Source organism: Oncorhynchus nerka, linkage group LG13, assembly GCF_034236695.1.
Source record: "Oncorhynchus nerka isolate Pitt River linkage group LG13, Oner_Uvic_2.0, whole genome shotgun sequence".
Taxonomy (NCBI): domain Eukaryota; kingdom Metazoa; phylum Chordata; class Actinopteri; order Salmoniformes; family Salmonidae; genus Oncorhynchus; species Oncorhynchus nerka.
This window is the reverse complement of record NC_088408.1, coordinates 1402644-1415576: the sequence shown is the minus strand read 5'-3', so window position 1 is coordinate 1415576 and position 12933 is coordinate 1402644.

Sequence of the window (12933 nt, the reverse complement as noted above, 5' to 3'; positions counted from 1 at the left end):
AAATAAATGCTCAACTGGGACCACTGGCTGATGTGATTTATTTAGAGAAAACACAACGCATGGAGAGTACATATACATCTGTTACACTGGCATGCAGGGTATGCTCTGTGGCCATTCAGCCAAGTACAAACACACACAAACACTCACAGTAAAAACAGGACATCCCACAACAATATGTCCTGAACTTGTCTCCCATCCATAGAGACATATAGAGGAATCATCGTTGTATCTGTGACGGGCAGTGCCAGTGAGGCAGTCTCCATTTTGAAGTAGTCACAATTGGCTGATCCCTCCTGATGTCTGGGTTGGACATGACTCCAACAGGGTCAACAGGAAGTTGGAAGTCCCACCCAGTTGACTACATTCAGATGGTAGAAGCTCTGTCTTTGAAATTCCTACCTGATCCCGACAGGGTCCAGTTTTCTTTTATTTTGATCAATATCCGATACGGATACGAGGTGGACGAGATCCAACCCAAAACATGTCAGATTGGAGAGAGAATCAGATCCAAAATTGGGTCGGGTCTATATCCTACCCGAATGGATCCAAAGGATTAAAAATGCAGCTTTATTGCTGTGCAGCACATTTAACCAGGTAGGCTAGTTGAGAACAAGTTCTCATTTATAACTGCAACCTGGCCAAGATAAAGCAAAGCAGTTTGACACAAACAACAACACAGTTACACATGGAATAAACAAACATACAATCAATAATACAGTAGAAAAATCTATATACAGCATGTGCAAATTAGGTAGGATAAGAGACAATAAATAGGCCATGGTGGAGAAGTACAATATAGCAATTAAACACTGGAATGGTAGGTGTGCAGAAGATTAATGTGCAAGTTGAGATACTGGGGTGCAAAGGAGCAAGATAAATAAATAAATACAGTATGGGGATGAGGAAGATTGGATGGGCTATTTACAGATGAGCTATGTGCAGTGATCTGTGAGCTGCACTGACAGCTGGTGCTTAAAGCTAGTGAGGGAGAAATGAGTCTCCAGCTTCAGAGATTTTTTGCAGTTCGTTCCAGTCATTGGCAGCAGAGAACTGGAAGGAGGCGGACCAAAGGAAGAATTGGCTTTGGGGGTGACCAATGAAATATACCTGCTGGAGCGCGTGCTACGGGTGGATGCAGATATGGTGACCAGTGAGCTGAGATAAGGCAAGGCTTTACCTAGCAGAGACTTGTAGATGACCTGGAGCCAATGGGTTTGGTGACGAGTATGAAGCGACGGCCAGCCAACGAGATCATACAGGACGCAGTGGTGGGTAGTATATGGGGCTTTGGAGACAAAACAGATGGCACTGTGACAGACTGCTATTTTGTAAATGACATCACCGAAGTCAAGGATCGGTAGGATGGTCAGTTTTACGAGGGTATGTTTGGCAGCATGAGTGAAGGATGCTTTGTTGCGAAATAGGAAGCCGATTCTAGATTTAAATTTGGATTGGAGATGTTGAATGTGAGTCTGGAAGGAGAGTTTACAGTCTAACAACAATACAGAGTTACACATGGAATAAACAAACATACAAGGTATTTGTAGTTGTCCACATATTCTAAGTCATAAATGGCCAGAGTAGTGATGCTAGACGGGCGGACAGGTGCGGGCAGCGATCAGTTGAAGAGCATGCATTTAGTTTTACTTGTATTTAAGAGCAGTTGGAGGCCACGGAAGGAGAGTTGTATGGCATTGAAGCTCATCTGGAGGTTAGTTAACACAGTGTACAACGAAGGGCCAGATGTATACAGAATGGTGTTGTCTGCGTAGACGTGGATCAGAGAATCACCAGCAGCAACAGCGACATCATTGATGTATTCAGAGAAGAGAGTCGACCCAAGAATTGAACCCTGTGTCACCCCCATAGAGACTTCCAGAGGTCCGGACAACAGGCCCTCCGATTTGACATACTGAACTCTATCAGAGAAGTAGTTGGTGAACCAAGCGAGGCAGTCATTTGAGAAACAAAGGCTGTTGAGTCTGCCAATAAGAATGTTTTGATTGACAGAGTCGAAAGCCTTGGCCAGGTCGATGAATACGGCTGCACAGTAATGTCTCTTATCGATGGCGGTTATGATATCGTTTAGGACCTTGAGCGTGGCTGAGGTGCACCTATGACCAGCTTGGAAACCAGATTGCAGAGTGGAGAAGGTACGGTGAGATTCGAAATGGTCGGTAATCTGTTTGTTAACTTGGCTTTCAAAGACCTTAGAAAGGCAGTGTAGAATAGATATAGGTCTGTAGTAGTTTGGGTCTAGAGTGTCTCCCCCTTTGAAGAGGGGGATGACCCCAGCAGCTTTCCAATCTATGGGAATCTCAGACGATACGAAAGAGAGGTTGAACAGGCTAGTAATAGGGGTTGCAATAATTTCGGCAGATAATTCTAGAAAGAGAGGGTACAGATTGTCTAGACCTGCTGATCTGTAGGGGTTCAGATTTTGCAGCTTTTTCAGAACATCAGCTATCTGGATTTGGGTGAAGGAGAAGTGGGGGAGGTTTGGGCGAGTTGCTGTGGGGAGCGCAGGGCTGTTGACCGGGGCAGGGGTAGCCAGGTGGAAAGCATGGCCAGCCGTAGAAAAATGCTTGTTGAAATTCTCAATTATTGTGGATTTATTGGTAGTGACAGTGTTTCCTAGCCTCAGTGCAGTGGGCAGCTGGGAGGAGGTGCTCTTATTCTCCATGGACTTTACAGTGTCCCAGAACTTTTTTGAGTTTGTACTACAGGATGCACATTTCTGTTTGAAAAAGCTAGCCTTAGCTTTCCTAACTGCCTGTGTATATTGGTTCCTAACTTCCCTAAAAATGTGCATATCACGGGGTCTATTCGTTGCTAATGCAGAACGCCACAGGATGTTTTTGTGCTGGTCAAGGGCAGACAGGTCTGGAGTGAATCAAGGGCTATATCTATTCCTAGTTCTACATTTTTTTTAATGGAGCATGCTTATTTAAGATGGTGAAGAAGGCACTTTTAAAGAATAACCAGGCATCCTCTACGGACAGGATGAGGTCAATGTCATTCCAGGATACCCCGGCCAGGTCAATTAGAAAGGCCTGTTCTCAGAAGTGTTTTAGGGAGCGTTTGACAGTGATGAGGGGTGGTCGTTTGACCGCAGACCCATTACGGATGCAGGCAATGAGGCAGTGATCGCTGAGATCCTGGTTGAAAACAGCAGAGGTGTATTTGGAGGGCGAGTTAGTTAGGATGACATCTATGAGGGTGCCAATGTTTACGGATTTTGGGTTGTACCTGGTCGGTTCATTGATAATTTGTGTGAGATTGAGGGCATCAAGCTTAGATTGTAGGATGGCCGGGGTGTTAAGCATGTCCCAGTTTAGATCAACTAGCAGCACGAGCTCAGAAGATAGATGGGGGGGAAATCAATTCACATATGGGTTCAGAGGGTGGTCTATAGCAAGCTGCAACGGTGAGAGACTTGTTTCTGGAAAGGTGGATTTTTAAAAGTAGAATCTTGAACTTTTGGGGCACAGACCTGGATAGCATGACAGAACTCTGCAGACTATCTCTGCAGTAGATTGCAACACCGCCCCCTTTAGCAGTTCTATCTTGGTGGAAAATGTTATAGTTAGGGTTGGAAATTTCTGGGTTTTTGGTGGTTTTCCTAAGCCAGGATTCAGATACGGCTAAGACATCCGGGTTGGCAGAATGTGCTAAAGCAGTGAGTAAAACAAACTTAGGGAGTAGGCTTCTAATGTTAACATGCATGAAACCAAGGCTTTTACGGTGTTGGGGAATAATCAGAATTAGTTGGTAACATAGGTAAGATGTTTTATATTCATCATATGTTTGTAAGTTACTTCTCATCAGAATGTTGTTTTTGTATAATACTGTGACGGGGTTGCAGTTATCTGTTCTATGTCAAGACTAAGTTGCTTGGGCCGGAGAGAGGGGAGAGGTCAAGCGTGTATCTCTTGGCTCCACAATGTCTGTGTGCCAGTCAGTGTGTCTCTGTGATCTTGTCAAGATAGGATGGATTTGATATATGCCTGTTGATATGGAGGATTTGTTTATGGTTCTGAGTTTGAGAAGAGAGCAAAGCTGAACGATAAATTATGCCTATGCTGTCGGGCTATGTGTGTCTTTTGCTATTAAAGGATCTCAGCTGCAATGTGTGAGGGACTCTCAGAGAATTCATTGATAGACACTGAATTGATCTGAGAGTCACAGGGTTGTGATGGAGCTCATATAATTAAAGATGGACTTTGATTAAAAAAACTCTGACTTGTGTGTGGTTTGCGTTCATGATTTGGTAAATAGAGGAAATTTCCATGACAACGGTTACAGAAGTCAACAAATGAGAGCACCTGGGGAGTAGGAGTGGAGCTGACCACTGCAGGTCCTGGATTAACCTCTACATCACCAGAGGAGCAGAGGAGAAGTAGGATAAGGGTACGGCTAAATGCTATACGAACTGGCCGTCTAGCACGTTTGGAACAGAGAGTAAAAGGAGCAGGTTTCTGGGCACAATAGCATAGATTCAAGGCATAATGTACAGACAAAGCTAAGGTAGGAAGAGAGTACATTGGAGGTAAACCTAGTAATTGAGTAATGATGAGAGAGATATAGTCTCTAGAGACGTTTAAACCAGGTGATGTCATCGCATATGTGGGAGGTGGTACAACATGGTTGGTTAAGGCATATTGAGCAGGGCTAGAGGCTCTACAGTGAAATAAGACAATCACTAACCAGAACAGTAATGGAAGAGGCATATTAATATTAGGGAGAGGCATGCATAGCCAAGTGATCAGTCGGCGATTCAGTCAGTTAGCAGGCCGGGGCTAGCAAACTAGTAGTTAGTAGACCGGGGCTTGCAAGTTAGCCTTTGGGGGACGTCGCGATGGGGGTAAGTCTGTTTTTGCCTCCTCGTGCGGTGACGTTGATAGACCAGTCATGGAATAAGTAGGGTTCCAAGTAGCAGAGGAGTCCAAGTCCAATTGGCAAAATGGGTATAGTGGTCCAAGAAACTGGCCGGTGGATCAGCTAACAGTCCAATATGCTATAGATAGCTAGCAGGCCGCGGTAAGCAGAATGGGCCTTAAGTCGTGAAGGATCGGCGGGGTTCCGTGCCCCATACAGGCAGTAGAAGGGGTCCGGATATTGTAGCCGAGGAGTGGACTTCAGCAGTAGTCCAGGAGCCCTAGCCGGGAGATGGATCTAGCATGGGCCAGCCCCAGGCTAGTTGGTGCTTGCACCGGGATGGAAATGTTAGCCAGGAGTGGTCAACCTGGGTTGCGGTTAGCTAGCTGTGATGATCCAGATGAAAAGGTTCAGAGTTTTGCAGTAGGAATCCGGGGATATGGAGATAAAAATTGCTCTGGTTTGAAACGCGTTGTACGAACTGGCGAGAGCTTTCCGAGCTAAAGGTTAGCTGACTGATAGCTGGTAGCTGGTTAGCTGACTAGCTTCAGTTGAGGCATTCCAGTTCGGAGGTAAATAGAAATACTTTAGGAAGAAAACAAACAGATTCACATCACATTGGGTGAGGCGGGTTCCAGGAGAGTATTTTGAAGTTGAGGTTTAGGAAAAATATTAAAAAGAATGCGAAGAAAAATATCTAAAAAGATATATACATGGGACACAACAAGACAGAGACAAGGATGTCTGACTGCTTCGCCATCTTGGAATGAAAAGTGTAGTGTCTTAACACTTAGTACTTACTTATGTAATAAGAAAGACTCTGAATACAAGCAATTGAACAATTGAACTGGAGCTTCACATTTACTCAAACGAGTTAGTACCAGAATAACATAGAACAACACTGCGCATGACCAAGGGTGCTCCATCCTTAAAGGGGACATCAGTAATTAACAGAACATAACAAAAAGGTTTACTTGCCTGTCAGTGAACTTTAAAGTGCATTTTCAGTTGTATCTAAAATAGTTTATTTGTGGTCTACAGCTTTACTATTTCCACAACCCTGGCCCTATAGTTAGTTTTCCTTATTTCTGTTGACCAAATATTTGAGTAGGAGGATTTTTATGTGACGATCATCACGTGCCGGACTGAGAGCAGCAAATAGTTCACTTTTCTCTGTAACCTAATATTCTGTATGTCTATTATTTTACTGAGCAACATTTCAATAGACTATTTAACTGTTTTTTTTTTTCTATACATTGATTTAGGCTAAATTCAAAATCAAATGTGAGTAGACTAGGGAAGTCTCCCATCTGCATCCCCGTGTCATTTCCAAACATTGTGATGTGTAGGTTAGTGTTGCTGCTATGACAACACTGTAATGGGATGGAGAATATTTGGAGGTTTTCATGGATCTGTTTGTTTTGTTTCTGTTGACCACATCTTTGAGATTAGAGGATTTTTATGTGGTGATTTCAGGATGCTAAATAGTAAGCGAGTGCTGTGTGTTAGACATATTTTGGTAGACAATGTCTATAACTCAGGTCTAACCCATTATAATAGCCTGATATAGTTTGTTTGACATATAATCCTTTAGGCTTACATCCTTCAGCCTATACAGCCTGAAATTGGTTTGGATGTGGGTTTGATAGAAAAGTCATTCACTCCACAGCTGTGTAGGTCTACAGTCATCCACTCCACAGCTGTGTAGGTCTACAGTCATCCACGCCACAGCTGTGTAGGTCTACAGTCCTCCACTCCACAGCTGTGTAGGTCTACAGTCCTCCACTCCACAGCTGTGTAGGTCTACAGTCCTCCACTCCACAGCTGTGTAGGTCTACAGTCCTCCACTCCACAGCTGTGTAGGTCTACAGTCATCCACTCCACAGCTGTGTAGGTCTACAGTCATCCACTCCACAGCTGTGTAGGTCTACAGTCATCCACACCACAGCTGTGTAGGTCTACAGTCATCCACTCCACAGCTGTGTAGGTCTACAGTCCTCCACACCACACCACAGCTGTGTAGGTCTACAGTCATCCACACCACAGCTGTGTAGGTCTACAGTCCTCCACTCCACAGCTGTGTAGGTCTACAGTCCTCCACACCACGGCTGTGTAGGTCTACAGTCATCCACTCCACAGCTGTGTAGGTCTACAGTCATCCACTCCACAGCTGTGTAGGTCTACAGTCCTCCACTCCACAGCTGTGTAGGTCTACAGTCATCCACTCCACAGCTGTGTAGGTCTACAGTCATCCACTCCACAGCTGTGTAGGTCTACAGTCCTCCACTCCACAGCTGTGTAGGTCTACAGTCCTCCACTCCACAGCTGTGTAGGTCTACAGTCATCCACTCCACAGCTGTGTAGGTCTACAGTCATCCACTCCACAGCTGTGTAGGTCTACAGTCATCCACACCACGGCTGTGTAGGTCTACAGTCATCCACTCCACAGCTATGTAGGTCTACAGTCATCCACTCCACAGCTGTGTAGGTCTACAGTCATCCACTCCACAGCTGTGTAGGTCTACAGTCATCCACTCCACAGCTGTGTAGGTCTACAGTCATCCACACCACGGCTGTGTAGGTCTACAGTCATCCACTCCACAGCTGTGTAGGTCTACAGTCATCCACTCCACAGCTGTGTAGGTCTACAGTCATCCACTCCACAGCTGTGTAGGTCTACAGTCATCCACTCCACAGCTGTGTAGGTCTACAGTCATCCACACCACAGCTGTGTAGGTCTACAGTCCTCCACTCCACAGCTGTGTAGGTCTACAGTCATCCACTCCACAGCTGTGTAGGTCTACAGTCATCCACTCCACAGCTGTGTAGGTCTACAGTCATCCACTCCACAGCTGTGTAGGTCTACAGTCCTCCACTCCACGGCTGTGTAGGTCTACAGTCATCCACACCACAGCTGTGTAGGTCTGTAGGTCTACAGTCCTCCACTCCACGGCTGTGTAGGTCTACAGTCATCCACTCCACAGCTGTGTAGGTCTACAGTCATCCACTCCACAGCTGTGTAGGTCTACAGTCATCCACACCACAGCTGTGTAGGTCTACAGTCATCCACTCCACGGCTGTGTAGGTCTACAGTCATCCACTCCACAGCTGTGTAGTGTGCCCCTGTGGGACGTAGATGTGGACAATCGCCAGACTCTGGAGAGGGAGCCCACACCCACTAAATGTCCTCCCGAGCGTATCTACGTTCCTGCAGGGATAAGGGACCAGCTACTGACCTGGGCACACAGCTCTCATCGCTGGACATCAGGTATTTCTCGCACTACCCAATCCATCTCTGAGAAATACTGGTGGCCCACCTAGGCACAGGATGTCACTACCCAATCCATCTCTGAGAAATACTGGTGGCCCACCTAGGCACAGGATGTCACTACCCAATCCATCTCTAGAAGTACTGGTGGCCCACCCTGGCACAGGATGTCACTACCCAATCCATCTCTGAGAAGTACTGGTGGCCCACCCTGACACAGGATGTCACTTGCTACGTCAACTCCTGTTCCGTATGTGCCCAAACCAATTCTCAAGCAGGGAAACTCCTTCCCCTTCCTGTGCCTCAGTGTCCCTGGTCTTATCTAACCTCCCCTTCCCATGCCTCAGCGTCCCTGGTCTTATCTATCCTCCCCTTCCTGTGCCTCAGTGTCCCTGGTTTCATCTATCCTCCCCTTCCTGTGCCTCAGCGTCCCTGGTCTCATCTATCCTCCCCTTCCTGTGCCTCAGTGTCCCTGGTTTCATCTATCCTCCCCTTCCCAAGCCTCAGTGTCCCTGGTCTTATCTATCCTCCCCTTCCTGTGCCTCAGTGTCCCTGGTCTTATCTATCCTCCCCTTCCTGTGCCTCAGCGTCCCTGGTTTCATCTATCCTCCCCTTCCCGTGCCTCAGTGTCCCTGGTCTTATCTATCCTCCCCTTCCCGTGCCTCAGTGTCCCTGGTCTTATCTATCCTCCCCTTCCTGTGCCTCAGCGTCCCTGGTCTTATCTATCCTCCCCTTCCTGTGCCTCAGTGTCCCTGGTCTTATCTATCCTCCCCTTCCCGTGCCTCAGCGTCCCTGGTCTTATCTATCCTCCCCTTCCCGTGCCTCAGTGTCCCTGGTCTTATCTATCCTCCCCTTCCTGTGCCTCAGCGTCCCTGGTCTTATCTATCCTCCCCTTCCTGTGCCTCAGTGTCCCTGGTCTTATCTATCCTCCCCTTCCTGTGCCTCAGTGTCCCTGGTCTTATCTATCCTCCCCTTCCTGTGCCTCAGTGTCCCTGGTCTTATCTATCCTCCCCTTCCTGTGCCTCAGTGTCCCTGGTCTCATCTATCCTCCCCTTCCTGTGCCTCAGTGTCCCTGGTTTCATCTATCCTCCCCTTCCTGTGCCTCAGTGTCCCTGGTCTTATCTATCCTCCCCTTCCTGTGCCTCAGTGTCCCTGGTCTTATCTATCCTCCCCTTCCTGTGCCTCAGTGTCCCTGGTCTTATCTATCCTCCCCTTCCCGTGCCTCAGTGTCCCTGGTCTTATCTATCCTCCCCTTCCTGTGCCTCAGTGTCCCTGGTCTTATCTATCCTCCCCTTCCTGTGCCTCAGTGTCCCTGGTTTCATCTATCCTCCCCTTCCCGTGCCTCAGTGTCCCTGGTCTTATCTATCCTCCCCTTCCTGTGCCTCAGTGTCCCTGGTTTCATCTATCCTCCCCTTCCTGTGCCTCAGTGTCCCTGGTCTTATCTATCCATTGACTTTGTTACTGATCTCCCCTCCTCTGAATGGTTTCACCACCATGTCGTTTAATCCCTCTTTCTGGTCTCCCTACTGCTCTCCAGGTTGTTGATTTAGTTTAGTTTATTAATTTGACCATTTAAAAAAAAAAAGCACACATACAACTTGAAAAAGCCATACATGCAGATGAATGAAATCATGGAGGATAACACACAACAAAGTCTGGGACTTATTTCCATTGTGGTTCTCTTGAGACAAGATGGCTGGATAGGATGGAACACAGTTAAACACAGTATGGCAGTGAAATAGTAAAACCAAAACAGAGAAGAAGAACATCTATCTTATCGTTGCAGTTACATCATAGGGGTTATTCATATGGGCACAGAAGACATCATCTAGCGGAATGGAACACCTGTTTAGGAGAGGTGCTGGCTAGCGGAATGGAACACCTGTTTAGGAGAGGTGCTGGCTGGCGGAATGGAACACCTGTTTAGGAGAGGTGCTGGCTAGCGGAGTGGAACACCTATTTAGGAGAGGTGCTGGCTGGCGGAATGGAACACCTGTTTAGGAGAGGTGCTGGCTAGCGGAATGGAACACCTATTTAGGAGAGGTGCTGGCTAGCGGAATGGAACACCTATTTAGGAGAGGTGCTGGCTGGCGGAGTGGAACACCTGTTTAGGAGAGGTGCTGGCTAGCGGAATGGAACACCTATTTAGGAGAGGTGCTGGCTGGCGGAGTGGAACACCTATTTAGGAGAGGTGCTGGCTAGCGGAATGGAACACCTATTTAGGAGAGGTGCTGGCTAGCGGAATGGAACACCTATTTAGGAGAGGTGCTGGCTGGCGGAGTGGAACACCTATTTAGGAGAGGTGCTGGCTAGGGGAATGGAACACCTATTTAGGAGAGGTGCTGGCTGGCGGAGTGGAACACCTATTTAGGAGAGGTGCTGGCTAGCGGAATGGAACACTTATTTAGGAGAGGTGCTGGCTAGCGGAATGGAACACCTATTTAGGCGAGGTGCTGGCTGGCGGAATGGAACACCCATTTAGGAGAGGTGCTGGCTGACGGAATGGAACACCTATTTAGGAGAGGTGCTGGCTGGCGGAGTGGAACACCTGTTTAGGCGAGGTGCTGGCTAGCGGAATGGAACACCTATTTAGGCGAGGTGCTGGCTAGCGGAATGGAACACCTATTTAGGAGAGGTGCTGGCTGGCGGAGTGGAACACCTGTTTAGGAGAGGTGCTGGCTAGCGGAGTGGAACACTTAAAAAATAAAGGAGAGCAGCACACTCTAGGAGCTCAAAATATTTATGTCCAACGTTTCAACAGACAAGCTGTCTTCTGCACGGTGTAATGACAAACACTGCAGGGTGACCCATTTATATAGTGTCAAAAGACACACACAGGTGTCTGTAATCATGGCCGGGTGTGGCCTGATATCATTGGTTAATTCTCATATTAAAATAGCATGCAAAATACATAAATGGATAGCGTATACAATTTGGCTCCATAAGCCCACAAACATTTACAATAGCAAAAACACAACAATCACAAGAATGGCCTCAGGTCAAAGTCTATGTTAAGACTGAAGGGAGCAAGGGTCTTTAAATTAAAGATCCAGGCACCCTCTCGTTTTAACAATAAATTCTCGAGGTCACCCCGTCTCCTACAGAGGGTGACATGTTCGATGCCAATATAACGCAGAGACGAAATGGAGTGGTTTTCTTCCAAAAAGCCTCAACTGGGTAAGTCCAGTTTTTGCACCTAATGGTGCTACAATCCTCCGAGATACGTACTTTTCATTCGCACTTTGTTTTACCCACGTCATTCAAATCAAGTCAAAGTTTACCACAAGGACACGTTATAAGATAAATAACTGCCTTAGTGGAGCACGTGGAAACACCTTTGATTGGGATTTGTTTCCCTGTTTGTGGGTGTTTGAAGGATCTACATTTATAAGTGCCATTGCATTGAGCACAGCCATTACACTTGTAATTTCCATCCAGTAGGGGCGCAAATAGATGTTGTTCAGGAATATCTTGGGGTGGAAAATCAGAGTTTACCAGTTGATCTCTGAGGTTTCTGCCCCGTGAGAAAACGACCAAGGGAAGGTCCGAAAACACATTACGATACTATCATCAGATCTTAGAATGTGCCAATGCTTGTGAAAGATTCTCTTAATTTGTTCAGAGCACTTTGAATAGCGGGCAGTTAGAACGCAAGAATGATAATTTTTGCGAGACTGACCTTGAAAAAGGTCATGTCTCATTTGGTTTTGAATTTTCTAAATGGCAGTATTAATCTGACCATTCTTGTAGCCCCTCTCCTTGAATTTTCATTGAGTCTCAGCCATATTGCTGTCGAAATCTGATTGTTTTTTCCATATTCTTTTGATTCGACAGAATTGGCTGTAGGGCAAACTGTTTTTCAAGGGAAGCGGGTGACAACTATCAGCCTTCAACAAACTGTTACGATCAGTAGGCTTCCTGTAAAGATCAGTGTATAGAACATTATCTTCACACAAGATCAGGAGATTAAGAAAACTGATTAGACGTGTATCAGATTGCAGAGTAAATCTCAGATGCTCAGAACAGGAGTTGAGAAAAGCATGGAACGCCTGGAGCTGTTTTGCATCACCCCTCCATAGAACAAAAATATCATCAATATAGCGTTTCCAAATAATGATGTTAGGCAAGAAAACACCTTTGAGAGGATTGAAAATAGACTGTTTCTCCATGTAACCCACATACACATTACCATAGTTAGGAGCCATGGGGGATCCCATAGCAGTCCCTTTAGTCTGAATAAAGAAATCATGTAGAAACATGAAGTAGTTGTGTGTGAGTACCATTTCAGCCAATGTTATAATGCAGCACTGGAAGGTAGTTCATTAGGGTCACGTTGCAGAAGAAAATGTTCCATAGCTTCAATACCGCCCTCGTGTGGAATATTAGTGTATAACGACTCAACATCAAACGTAGCTAACAAAGTATCAAGAGATTCAATAATAGAGACCATACTGCTGGTGTCCTTTAGGAGGGGAGCTGTTCTGAGACCATACTGCTGGTGTCCTTTAGGAGGGGAGCTGTTCTGAGACCATACTGCTGGTGTCCTTTAGGAGGGGAGCTGTTCTGAGACCATACTGCTGGTGTCCTTTAGGAGGGGAGCTGTCCTGAGATCATACTGCTGGTGTCCTTTACAAAGGAGGGGAGCTGTTCTGAGACCATACTGCTGGTGTCCTTTAGGAGGGAGCTGTTCTGAGACCATACTGCTGGTGTCCTTTAGGAGGGAGCTGTTCTGAGACCATACTGCTGGTGTCCTTTAGGAGGGGAGCTGTTCTGAGACCATACTGCTG